Source organism: Panthera pardus, unplaced genomic scaffold (assembly GCF_024362965.1).
Source record: "Panthera pardus isolate Hobbes unplaced genomic scaffold, ASM2436296v1 HiC_scaffold_17, whole genome shotgun sequence".
In the NCBI taxonomy this organism is placed as follows: Eukaryota; Metazoa; Chordata; class Mammalia; order Carnivora; family Felidae; genus Panthera; species Panthera pardus.
The window spans coordinates 58,388,761-58,401,171 of NW_026526732.1; the positions used below are offsets into that span (position 1 = coordinate 58,388,761).

At 35.0% G+C, this 12,411-nt stretch overlaps 1 long non-coding RNA gene across 1 annotated transcript in view; it reads left to right on the forward strand.

The window, feature by feature from the left end:
* The window catches only part of LOC109263467 (uncharacterized), a 143,867-nt gene that overhangs the window by 104,532 nt on the left and 26,924 nt on the right, over nucleotides 1–12,411 (forward strand). The gene's annotated exons all lie outside the window — the stretch shown is intronic.

A 12,411-nucleotide genomic window follows, 5' to 3' on the forward strand; every position in this document is an offset into this window, starting at 1 on the left:
TGTGATTGTAAGTTTTGTTTTAACGAACATTTCTTGATCAAATGAAAGTATCTTATTGTCTTTAATTGTTATAGGGTGCATTGAAATACTTCATCCTTACTGATATGAAAATGCATGTTTCAGGTTTGCTAAGTGGGCATTTAGTTATTTTGACTTCTATGAGCCAAGTGCAGGTGGACAAGTAAAAGAAAGCTCTGCAGGTGTTTGGAACATAGTAAATTAAACATAATAGAAAACAACAATATAATTATAATATTGAAAAGTTGGAACACATACATACATATTAAATTATTATCTATTTAATCTTGTATAACAAAACAGATGAGAGAAAATTATAATTAGTCTTGATTCGGTGGGCCTATTAGGCAAAGTTTTAAGGAGTGTGTAGTTTTTGAAAAGAGTTTTTCAAGATAAATAAGAGTGACTAAGTTCTGGGTAGAAAGATATAGGGAAAGGAATTGAGTCATAATGATATCCAATTATGGTATAGTAAATGGAGTGACAATAGAATGACCACAGTGAGATTTTCATGCCTTACTATGGAGCTTAGACTTCAGATTGTCAAAGGAGAGTTAATAAAGATATCTAAAAGGAAAAGGGTATGACCATATGAATTTGTATTTTGATGGGATTATTTGGTAAAAGTGTAAAAATGAGCTAGAGGTAATAAAGGATTGGGGTGAGGAGATAATGCTTACTAATATATTCCTTTTCTTCTTTTTAACTGAAGTATAGTTGATACACAATATTATATATTAGTTTCAGGCGTACAATAGTGATTTGACATTTGCATACATTATGAAATGTTCACCACAAGAGGTAGTTACTATCTGTCATCATAAAGTTATTGCAATATCATTGACTACATTCCCTATGCTGTACTTTTCATATTTGTGAATGTAAGGATACTTATGACATTCTTATGACTGGAAGTGTGTACCTCTTAATCCTCTTGATCTATTTTGCCTACCCTCAAGCTGCCTCCTCTCTGACAACCATGTTTGTTCTCTGTATTTATGAATTTGTTTCTGTTTTGTTTGTTTGGTTTCTGAATATAAGTGAAATAATATGGTATTTCTTTTTTATTTATTTCAACTAGCATAAGAGTCCATTGGTCCATCCATCCATGTTATCATGAATGGCAAGATTTTATTCTTTAAAATGACTGATCATATATCTATCTCTCACAACTTCTATATATCTATGTAGATATATAGATATATGTATCACAACTTCTTTATCCATTTATGTATTTATGGACACGAAATCACTTTTACTTCGTGTATATGTCTCTTTCTCCATTAATCCAGGCTTTGAAGTTTGGGTCACTGGGTGGATGGGACAGTAGTGTGAGCTGACCCACAGAGAACTGTAGAGTAATGGTATAAAAGAAGATAATATTGAAGACAGTGAAAATATGGTTACCAATCAAATGAATGGTCAAAACATGAGGTTATGAGCATAGAGAATACATCATTGTTCAGGGCATAGATTCCCTCTAGAGATTTAAAAAAAAAAATGAATTTTTTGGGGGAGGAAGGTGAGAGAGAGACAGAGTGCAAGGGGGGGTGGGGGCGGCAGAGAGAGAGACACAGATACAGAATCCGAAGCAGGCTCCAGGCTCTGAGCTGTCAGCACAGAGTCTGACTCTGTGCTGGAACCACAAACCACGAGATCCTGACCTGAGCCGAGGTCAGTCAATTCACCCACTGAGCCACCCAGGCGCCACCCCCCACCCCCACTAGAGATTTTTGAAAAGTGAGAGGAAAGGAGAAAAAGGTAAGATAACTCCCAAAACACTGAAAGTCAGATTGAGATTATATCTCGTGGTGTCCTCCTACTATGTGTATAGAAGGAGAAATACCACCATTATCCAAAACATAAATCAGAACCCTGGATTTTCCTAGAATTCCCTCTTTTTTTTTTTTTTTTTTGCCTCCTTCTCTATACCAGTATTATCACTCAATCTATCATAAAATCATATAGATATTAATCCTTATACATGTATTCATTCAGATATTTCTTTCTAAACTTACCGAACTCACATATGTACTTATCAGTCTCTCCAGTGGACATCTCTGTGCTTTCTCTGATTTCATGTGTTTTCTCTGATTTCAGTCTTGTCCCTAATTCACATTGTACCCATACTTTCAATATGAGCTATCTCAGAAAAATCTGGCTACAGAACTCACCTGTTTAAATTCAGTCAATGTCTACCCAGTGCTCTTTGTATAGTCCGGTTCAAGTGAATGGCACACAACACCCACGATTATGTAGATCTGACTGAAAATTCGCTTACCTCTTAAACCATATGTGTGTTTACTCATACTCTTAATTTTCCTTAGCATGACCTTTCTGTTCTTCTTTATTTTTTTTAATTTTTTTTAACATTTATTTATTTTTGAGAGATAGAGACAGAGCATGAGCAGTGAAGGAACGGAGAGAGAGGGAGACACAGAATCTGAAGCAGGCTCCAGGCTCTGAGCTGTCAGCACAGAGCCTGATGTGGGGCTCAAACCCATGAACCGGGAAATCACGACCTGAGCTGAAATTGAGTCAGACGCTTAACCGACTGAGACACTCAGGCGTCCCTGTTCTTCTTACTCCCTGTACTAAGTTTTCTGAATCCTTTTCTCTTGTTTGGGGTCAGCTCACCTTGGATTATACCTCCTTCCTCAGAACAAAGCTCTAAAAGAATACTGGTTTGCATTACATTGAAACATTTCTTTAGATTATACTGCACCCACTCTCCAGACTATACATACTGACAGTGGCAAACATTTATCTTTACATTTTCAACTATTGTCACTAGCCTTCAGTAGATACTCATTTTTTTAATGGAAATTATGTGATTATTAGATTTTTTCTGAAAATGGAAATGCAAATTTTAGACTGGTAGTCAGTATTTACAAAACATGCATGGAAAGGACTTGTATTCATAATGTATATATAAACCTCTTTAAACTCAATGTTAAGAGGGGTGCCTGAGTGGCTCAGTCAATTAAGTGTCCCACTCTTGATTTTGGCTCAGGTCATGATCTCACAGTTCGTGAGTTCAAGCCCCACATCAGGCTCTGCAGTGTCAGCTTGGAATTCTCTCTCTCCCTCTCTCTCTGCCTGTTCCCTGCTCCCTCACACACACTCTCTCTCAACATAAATAAATAAACATTAAAAAAAAATAAACTCAATATTAAGAAAATAAGCAATTTGGAAAAACAGTGGGAAGAAAACTTGAATGGAAACTTTAACAAAGAATTAATGCACATGGCAAAAAAATGTGAAAAGATGTTCAAAATAATGAGTAATCATAAAAATATGCATTAAAACCAATACACAAAATCTAGCATACACTCACTAGTATGGCTAAAACTAAAAAGTTTGACAATACTAAATATTGATGATGCTATGAAGACTTTACCTATTGCTGGCAGAAGTTACAATCAGTATAGTAGTTTTCGAGATCAGTTTTTCATTTTTGGTGAAGACAATGAGACAACCACATGAACCAGCAAGCCAGCTCATAGATATTTATCTAAGAAAAAAGAAAGCATATAGAGACCTATACATGAATGTCCATTATAGCTTTACTAAAACAGCTACCAATTTCCAATCTATCTATTCAATTTCCAAATATTGGATAAACATATCTGTGGTATATACATTAGCTAGAATACCATTCATCAATGCAAAGGAGTAATAAATCCCAACAATGCACATGAATCTCAAAAACAGTATGTTAAGTTAAATAAATTCAGATACTAAAGGTTACATTCAGTATGAATTCTTTTATAGGAAATTCCAGAAAATACAAAACTATAGTTACAGAAGGCAGTTCAGTGGTTAATGTTAAGAGGACATCAAAGATAAATTATGAAGTACAATAGTTATAAAACTCTAAATGTATTTAAAATACTCCCATAGGTCGGTTCTAAAGAGTTCAAGAATTCCTTTCTTTTTTTTTTTAATTGTTTTTGATGTTCATTAATTTTCGAGAGAGAGACAGAGCATGAGTCGGGGAGAAGCCGAAAGAGAGGGAGACACACAATCTGAAGCAGGCTCCAGGCTCTGAGCTGTCAGCACAGAGCCCTACGCAGGGCTGAAACTCACCAACCATGAGATCATGACCTAAGCTGAAGTCGGATACTTAACCGACTGAGCCACCCAGGCGCCCTGGCCAAGAATTCCTTTCAAACTTTATTCAGAATTGTGGTATTCATATGAGCTGAAATTCCCTATTCCATGTTCTCTATTCACTCTGCTCTTTCGTATTCAAAGACTAAGCCATGGCAGAATATGAGCAGTGTCGTTTCCCATTGTTTATTTTATCAAAGAAGAACAAGTAATCTGAAGAGTCAAATATTTGTATGCCTTGGGGAAGATATTGATGGCCTGGACTTAAGGAACATAAATTCTTAGATCCCTGTCAGTAATGGAATGGATCCAGCATGCACCTAGCTGTTCACTGATTTAGGTTATCAAATGATCACATTTTCAATAAGACTAATTCTTATCGTCTAAGTATTTTTCTGATAATCATTACATGTTGTTTACCCTAACTCTTTTTTATCACTCCTGGAAACATTTTAGAGATTTGTGTTCCAAATGAAACTTTGGAATTTGGGTAACTAAATGTTTAAAGCTATGGTATTAGGCTAAATGGGTTAATTGTATTATTTTTTAGTTATTTGTTTATATATTTAAACTATTCATTCTGTGTCTTCTAATACCTCAATTTCTGCCCCTCTGAGAAAGTTGTGAATAACAAGTACCTGTTTAAATTTGTAGTAGATATTGGTTTGTGAGAATGAATTGAAAGTTTCTATCTATTGCATTACGTATCATCTATAACCATTATAGAAACATCAATCTCACCTGGGGTTTATACTGCCTCAAAAACTACAACTCTGCTTCAATAAAATCTTTTTTTTTACAACAATGGAAATTCCAAATCTTATCATTTAAGAGATTTTTGGCTGCAGGAATAGACAAGCCTTGAGTCAAACTGGCTTTATAATAAAGCAATAGTTCCCAAAATATGGTCCCCAGAACAGCAGCATTAACATCACTAAGGAACTTGTAGAGATGCAAATTTTCCAGTCCCACCATAGACATAGTAACTCAGATATTTGAGGACTGAGAACAACAATTTTTGTTTTAACAAGCCCTTAAAATGATTTTGAGAATCTGCAATCAAAATATATTATTTGAAAAAGAGCATAGACATGGGGCAGGCTCCAGTTTGTGAAATAATAATTTAGGTTTTGTGGATATCACTTGGCAAAATAATTTGAAGTGAATGTTGGAAAACAGAATTTAATTTGAAAAAATGAGCTTTTCCTTAAATAAGCAAGCTCATATTTTGATACAAAAATTGTTAGCATTGGTTTGAAAATATTTCCTAAGGATGCAATAAAGTTGTTGTCGTGGTGGTGGTTGTTTTGCTCCATAGGCATCTCTTCCTGCCAAAACTAAACTAAACTAAAATCCTAAAACAATTCATTGTCAAGTTGACACAAATGGTCTTAGTCCCTAACATTTGCATCATACTTAGCTGGTCTCAATTTTCAATACTTCTTTTGGTCATTAATAATCCAAACTGGAGGACAGATTATTAACTCCACCTGAGAAGTACATTGGCTCTATGGGATCAGTTTTGTATGTGGCAGAGTTTAAAGCAGACATTGTAGAACTTACTGATCAAAAATTTCGAACCTTTTTGTATAGGAAAATTTCTCCTTGGGACTGTGAATGTGGGTGCTTGTTTTCTACTGGAAGTACCTTTATTGTCTATCCATGTGATTTGTTTTCGTTAGTTAGTCATTGCAGAATCATTTTTCAGTATATGTACATTTTTTTTTACTACATTGTGTCTACAAGTGTCATTTTCAGGAGACTCTCTCTGGTGTGTAGGAGCTTCCACCTATTTTATATGTAAGGCTTTTTCTAGGGATTTTCTGCTTTTGTTCCACGTCTGTTTCATATTGTTCAGTTAGGAGTTGGCAGCATGGAAATGGGGCTGTTTCCTATTAATGGTTTTTGCTTTTATATTAAATCCCCTATTTCTGAGTTAAGGCCATTCACTGAAAATAAGAAGAAAACTGAGGTTTCATTTGTTTCTAGATCTCTTCCTGAATGCTTTCTTAAGATTATATAAAGACTATTCTTGATATTTAGACATGAGAGAACTTCAGATATTGTGTGATTCTATTTTAATTGGTGTTTGCTTCTTTCTGGTTTGAGTTGGATTTTGCAAAAATCTCTTTTGTTCATTTATCCTTCGAAATGCCAGCCTTCAGAAAGAGAAGTGGGCACACATATATAATGATATCATCTTTTTCATTATTTTTGTTGGTATTTTCTTTACAATTTTTTTAATGTTTATTTTTGAGAGAGAGAGAGAGACAGACTGTGAGTGAGGGAGGGGCAGAGAGAGAGACACACACAGAATCTGAAGCAGACTTCAGGCTCTGAGCTGTCAGCACAGAGCCCAATGTGGGGCTTGAACTCACAGACTGCAATATCATGACCTGAGCCGAAGTTGGACACTTAACGAACTGAGCCACCCAGGTGCCCTGGTATTTTCTATTTTTATTAATTTTATCATTAGAGTTAGGAGGTATGATTTATTAATCCAGGACCAGCTAACAGAGTTTGTGGGCTCAGTGCAAAATAAAACATGTGAGGCCATTTTTTCAAAAACTAAGAATGTCAATACGACAACAGCCCCACTTAGACTTAAATATGTATAGTAAATTTACATAAATTTTGTAAAGCTTAGCAGGCAACCTTTTATTGTGAACTGATGAATTGATGTTGTATATTCTTTTCTAAGTATTAATGCTTATAACTAACTACAGAAACAAATCAGGATAACAGTTCAACTGTATACCATATTGGAATTTTCAATTCCGTACATCCTCAGTTACTAGAACATTAAAAGAATGTACTCCTATATCTGTTCTCTATCAAGAGTGCAGTTAGTAGAAATATCACATGACTGTTAAGGGAATTTTCTAGTTTTTAGAGTGTTGGAAAAGTTTCATTCTGTATTTTTTTCTGTCTTTTTCTTGGTAGAGGAGACATATGGAGAGTTTATTCCCATTGATTGTCTTGAAAACCCTAATACCCTGTAACAATGTATGTTATTTCCTCTGTAGAGATACCTTCTCTCTTTTTAAAGGCCCATTTTTGTGTTGCATCCTTTTGAAGAGATCAAGTTATTGACCCAGAGTAAGTAACACATCTCTGCATATGATAAAGATTAGAATGCAAAGAAATAGCAATTGGTTGATTTTTGTTTTTAATTTTGTTTTTTCCTGCTAAGAAATCTTCTATGACTCTGACATCTATAGGATGAAGACCAACTCCTCTGGGTGTCTTATGAGGCCCTCCATGGCCTGGTGACTGCCAGTCCCTCCATTCTCTTCTCTGGTCACACCCATTCTAACTTTAAACTCTACACGTTAAACTCTCTTGCAATTCTTCAACATGATGGCTGTTTCATGTCTTGGTGCGTGTTATTTCCCTGGGGTATGATGCTCTGATGCCCTTACCACCTACTTTAGACTGTCTTGGTAAAATCTTCTTTCTCCTTTAGGTTGTAACTTAGCATGTCACCTCCTCTGTGAAGCAAGCCTTGATACTCACATGCTTGGAAGCTCCTCCCCCAGTGCAGTACCTTGTATACTGGTCCTTTAGAGCAGTGAATGTATTATATCATATTTGGCTCTTTACGGTTGTATCTGTATTTTCACTAAACTGAGCTTTTTGTGGACAGGGATCATGCCTCTTTTCATTCATTTACCTTTTACACTTAACACAGTGTCTTGCCTATAGTTGGCACTAAATAAGAACTTGTTGAATAAAATGAATTGAGTGAAACTTCAAAAAACTCATTGAATGAAATAAATAAATGTAATTTTAATTATTTATTTATGTATTTATTAATTTATTATTTTATTAGTTTCTCTCTCTCTCTCTTTTTTTTTTTTTTTTTTGGTATCAGGAGTAGAATTTGGTGATTCATCATTTACATATAACACCCTGTACTTATCAGAATAAGTGCCCTTCTTAATACCCATCAGCCATTTAGCTCATCCCCTGTGACCTCCCCTCCATCAACCCTCAGTTTGCTGTCTTATAGTTAAGAGTCTAAATGTAATTTGGGGTGCCTGTGTGGTTCAGTTGGTTAAGCACCCTACTCTTGATTTCAGCTGAGGTCATGATACCACTATTCGTGGGTCTGAACCTTGAATCGGGCCCTGTGCTGACAGTGTGGAGACTGCTTGGGATTCTCTCTCTCCCTCTCTCTTTGGCAATTCCCCACACATGTGCCCTCTCTGTCATAATAAATAAGCATTTTAAAAAACAGTCTAAATGTAATTAAAAAAAAAAACAGGTATCCTTGACTCAAAAGCTGCATTAATAAAGAAATCTTGAATCATTACCAGAATGTTAGATTTCTCCCATAAACTGAAAGGGAACAAGAAAAATAATTATAGAATAAACTTAATATTTAAAATTTGAATTTAAAACAGAGAAGGTAATATTATTACTCATTTCCATTTGCAAAAATACACATAGAACTTTAATAAATTATTATATTTGCCTAATATTTCAGAGTTCTCAAAGGATACTTATATACTCTATTTCATTTGTCTTTTTTTTTTTTTTTTTAAGATTCTATATGGTATTTGTTTTTCTTTGTCTGACTTTTCTCACTTGGTATAGTGCCTTCAAGGTCCATCCATAGTGTCACAAATGGCAAAATTTCTGAGGGACTTAAGTTAAATTAGTATGTTTTCTTTTCTTTCTTCTTTTTTTTTTTGAGTTAGTTTACTTATTTATTTATTTATTTATTTATTTATTTATTTATTTAAGCATGGGAGGGGGAAAGAGATGGAGAGAGAGAAAGAATCCCCAGCAGACTTTGCACTCTGCCCTGAGCCTGAAGCAGGACCCTGTCTCACGACCATGAAATCTTGACCTGAGCCGAGATTAAGAGTCAGATGCCTAAAACTGAGCCACTCAGGTGCCTCTAGTATGTTTTCTTTTCTTAAAGAAACCCTGGTTTCTAACCATCTGTTTTTTGCTGTTCTTCAGAGACATATGCTTAAATAAAAGATATGTAAAAAGCACAAAACAGAATGTTTCCAGATGCAGGTGGTCCTAGATAATTTTGAAAAGTGCATGTGGGAATGTAAAAAAAAAGAAGAAGAAGAAGAAGAAGAAGAAGAAGAAGAAGAAGAAGAAGAAGAAGAAGAAAGAGAAGAAGAAGAAGAAGAAGAAGAAGAAGAAGAAGAAGAAGAAGAAGAAGAAGAAGAAGAAGAAGAAGGAGAAGAAACAGTACATGGAGTTTATTTGCTAATATTTTTAGGGTAAGATTTCTGGGGAAATAGAAATTTTGACAGCTATTAAACTCTTTTTACAGGGAAAGATAAGCTGGTTCCCCAATCCACTGCAACATTGCATACTTGTCTTCCATTTATTTTGTGGTTATTACATTTTTAGATAAAATGCCTTTAACAGGAAAAAACCACTATATAAACTCTCCATGACCAAAAAAAAAAAAAAAAAAGGGCAGCACATCATACGCAAATATATCCACAGAGGGAGGATTAAATGGAAAGGCTATGTGAAGAAAACTCTCTCCTTTCACATCTGATATCCACAATTGTACATGTGAGTCTGAAAATTGATCCCAAAATATAAGTTTTTAATAAATATGTTATCCCATTTATAGCAGTTAAGATGGCAGAGTTGCCCTTATACCTCCCACTCACTAGATGAAATGACTTTATTTTTCATTAGGGAATTATTTAATTTTTTTCTGATAGGACAGTAAAATGTAAGCTATTTTCATAAGAATATTTGTTAAACTTGATTGAATTATGTTCTCTCTCTTTTTTTTTTTAGAAGTCTGTGGGTACGAATAAAAATTTAGGAAAATGTTTAAAAAAGGTAATATGAATATTTGTAGAATAAACGAACACACAAAATCATTTCTTTAGCTATAATATCAATGGAATAGATCTTATCATATAATGGCTTTTTTCATACATAAATATGATTCTATTTATTTTCAAAAGAGGGGGCATTTATTGTGAGGGCACCATGTTACAATTTTTTATGCTGTGATAATAAATGATTTAATCATGTAATTTATGAATTAACTTTTATTATATGATTTTTAAGGCTTTAGATTATTTTAAATTTTAGTATAACACTTTGAATAGAATTCTTTCTGACTGATATTTTTAAATTTATTGTCTTATTTATAAGTAAAATGTACATAAGAAAGCATAACTGAATACATAATTGCTATTTTTATTTGAATATTTATCTGTTAGTTCAGTTAAGAATAAAAAAAAATTAGGGGTGTCTGGGTGACTCAGTTGGTTAAGCCTCTGACTCTTGGTTTTGGCTCAGGTCATGAACTCATGGTTGGTGAGATCAAGCCCCAAGTCCAGCTCTGCCCTGACAATAGGAAGCCTGCTTGGGATTCCCTCCCTCTCTTTCTGCCCCTCCCCCACGTGCTTGTTAGCTCTGTCTCTTAAAATAAATAAATAAACTTGAAAAAAAGAATAAGAAATAATGTTTTTATTTTACCTTCTCTTCATGGTTATTCACTGATGCTTTCTTTCTTTATGTAGATCCAAGATTCTCCTAAATAATTTTCCTTAACTTTTCTTACAACAGGTCTGCTGCCAACAAATTGCCTCAATTTTTGTTTGTCTGAAAAAGTCTTTATTTTTCCTTCACTTTTGATAGATAATCTTGCAGGGTACAGGATTTAGGTTGGTGGGTTTTTTTCTACCCACATTTTAAATATTTCATTCTGCTCCCTTCTTGCTTACATGGCTTTTGGGAACTTAGGTGTAAGGCTTATCTTTTTTCCTCAATGCGTTAAGGTTTTTGTCCCGTTTTTTTCATGATTTTTTTTTTTTTTGCCTTTTATTTTCTGTAAACAGTATGCCAGCATATAGGTTTTTGTTTTGTTTTGTTTTGTTTTGTTTTGTTTTGTTTTTTGGCCTTTATTCTATTTGATTTTCTCTGAGCTTTCTGGATCTGTGGTGTGTCCAAAATTAATTTGGGAATATTCTCAACCATGATCATTTCAAATACTTCTTCTGTACTTTTCTCTCTTTCTTCTTCTGGTATACCATTACATGTATGTTGTCCCACAGTCCTTAGATATTCTGGTGTATTTGTTTTTCGTTTTGTTTTGTTTTGTTTTGTTTTGTTCTTGTTTTCTTTGCCTTGCAGTTTTTGAGGATTCTATTGATATGTTCTGTAGCTCAGAAATTTTCTGATCCATGTCCAGTCTACTATTAAGCCTATCAACAGCATTCTTCATTTCTGGTATGGTGTTTCCTACCCGCCCCCTTATTTATTTATTTATTTATTTAAGACAGAGAACGAGAGAGAGTGAAAGAGAGCACCTGCTCACGCAAGCAGAGGAGGGGCAGAGAGAGAGGAAGAGAGGATCCCAAACAGGCTCTGCACTGTCAGGACAGAGCCCAAAATGGGGCTCAATTTCACAAACCTTGAGATCATGACCTGAGCCGAAATCAAGAGTCAGATGCTTAACTGACTGAGCCACGCAGGTTCCCCTAGTGTTTTTTATCTGTAACATTTGGTAGGCGGGATCTTTATTAGGCTTTCTTTCTCTCTGCTTATAGTGCCCATCTGTTCTTAACATGCTATCTGCTTTGTCCATTACAGTCCATTACGGTCCTCCTTAACATATGAATCACAGTTATTTTAAATTCCTGGTCTGATAATTTCAATATTCCTGCCACATCTGGTTCTGATGCTCACTTTGTATTTTAAAATGTGATTTTTGCCTTTTGTTATGCCTTGTGATTTTTTTTCTTGATACCAGACATGATGTATTAAGTAAGAGGAACAGCTGTAAATACACCTTTAGTAATATGGTGAGGTGTGGGAAGAGGGTAAGCAATCTGAAATGGCCCTCTGATCAGGTCTCAGTCTTTTAGTAACTGTAGGCCTTTGGACTGAATTTCACAATTGTTTCTCAATTTTATTGTCCCTGCTTCGCCATGGGACATTATGGCTAGAGTGTGTAGGCTGGGGTGTTGGGTATTTTCCTTCCCTACGTGGAAGGCTAAAGCTAGTTGAAGTTAGGTTTTTCCCTTCCCCAGGTAAGTCTGACTCTGATAATACCCCAGCAAGTTAGGCTCTAGTTAAATAGTTTCACCTGAAAGCATGTCTTGTTAAGAACAGAGTTCCCTGGTTTATCTTAAATGGTTCCTTTCTCCTCCAACTGCTGGAAACCCAAGGGGATTTTTCTCTGTTACTTACCAAGGGAACCTGGCTGAACAGTTCAAGGTAAATGTCACAATATTGTGGGGTCCCACTAGACTGGGTACCCTGGAATTTTTAACTCTT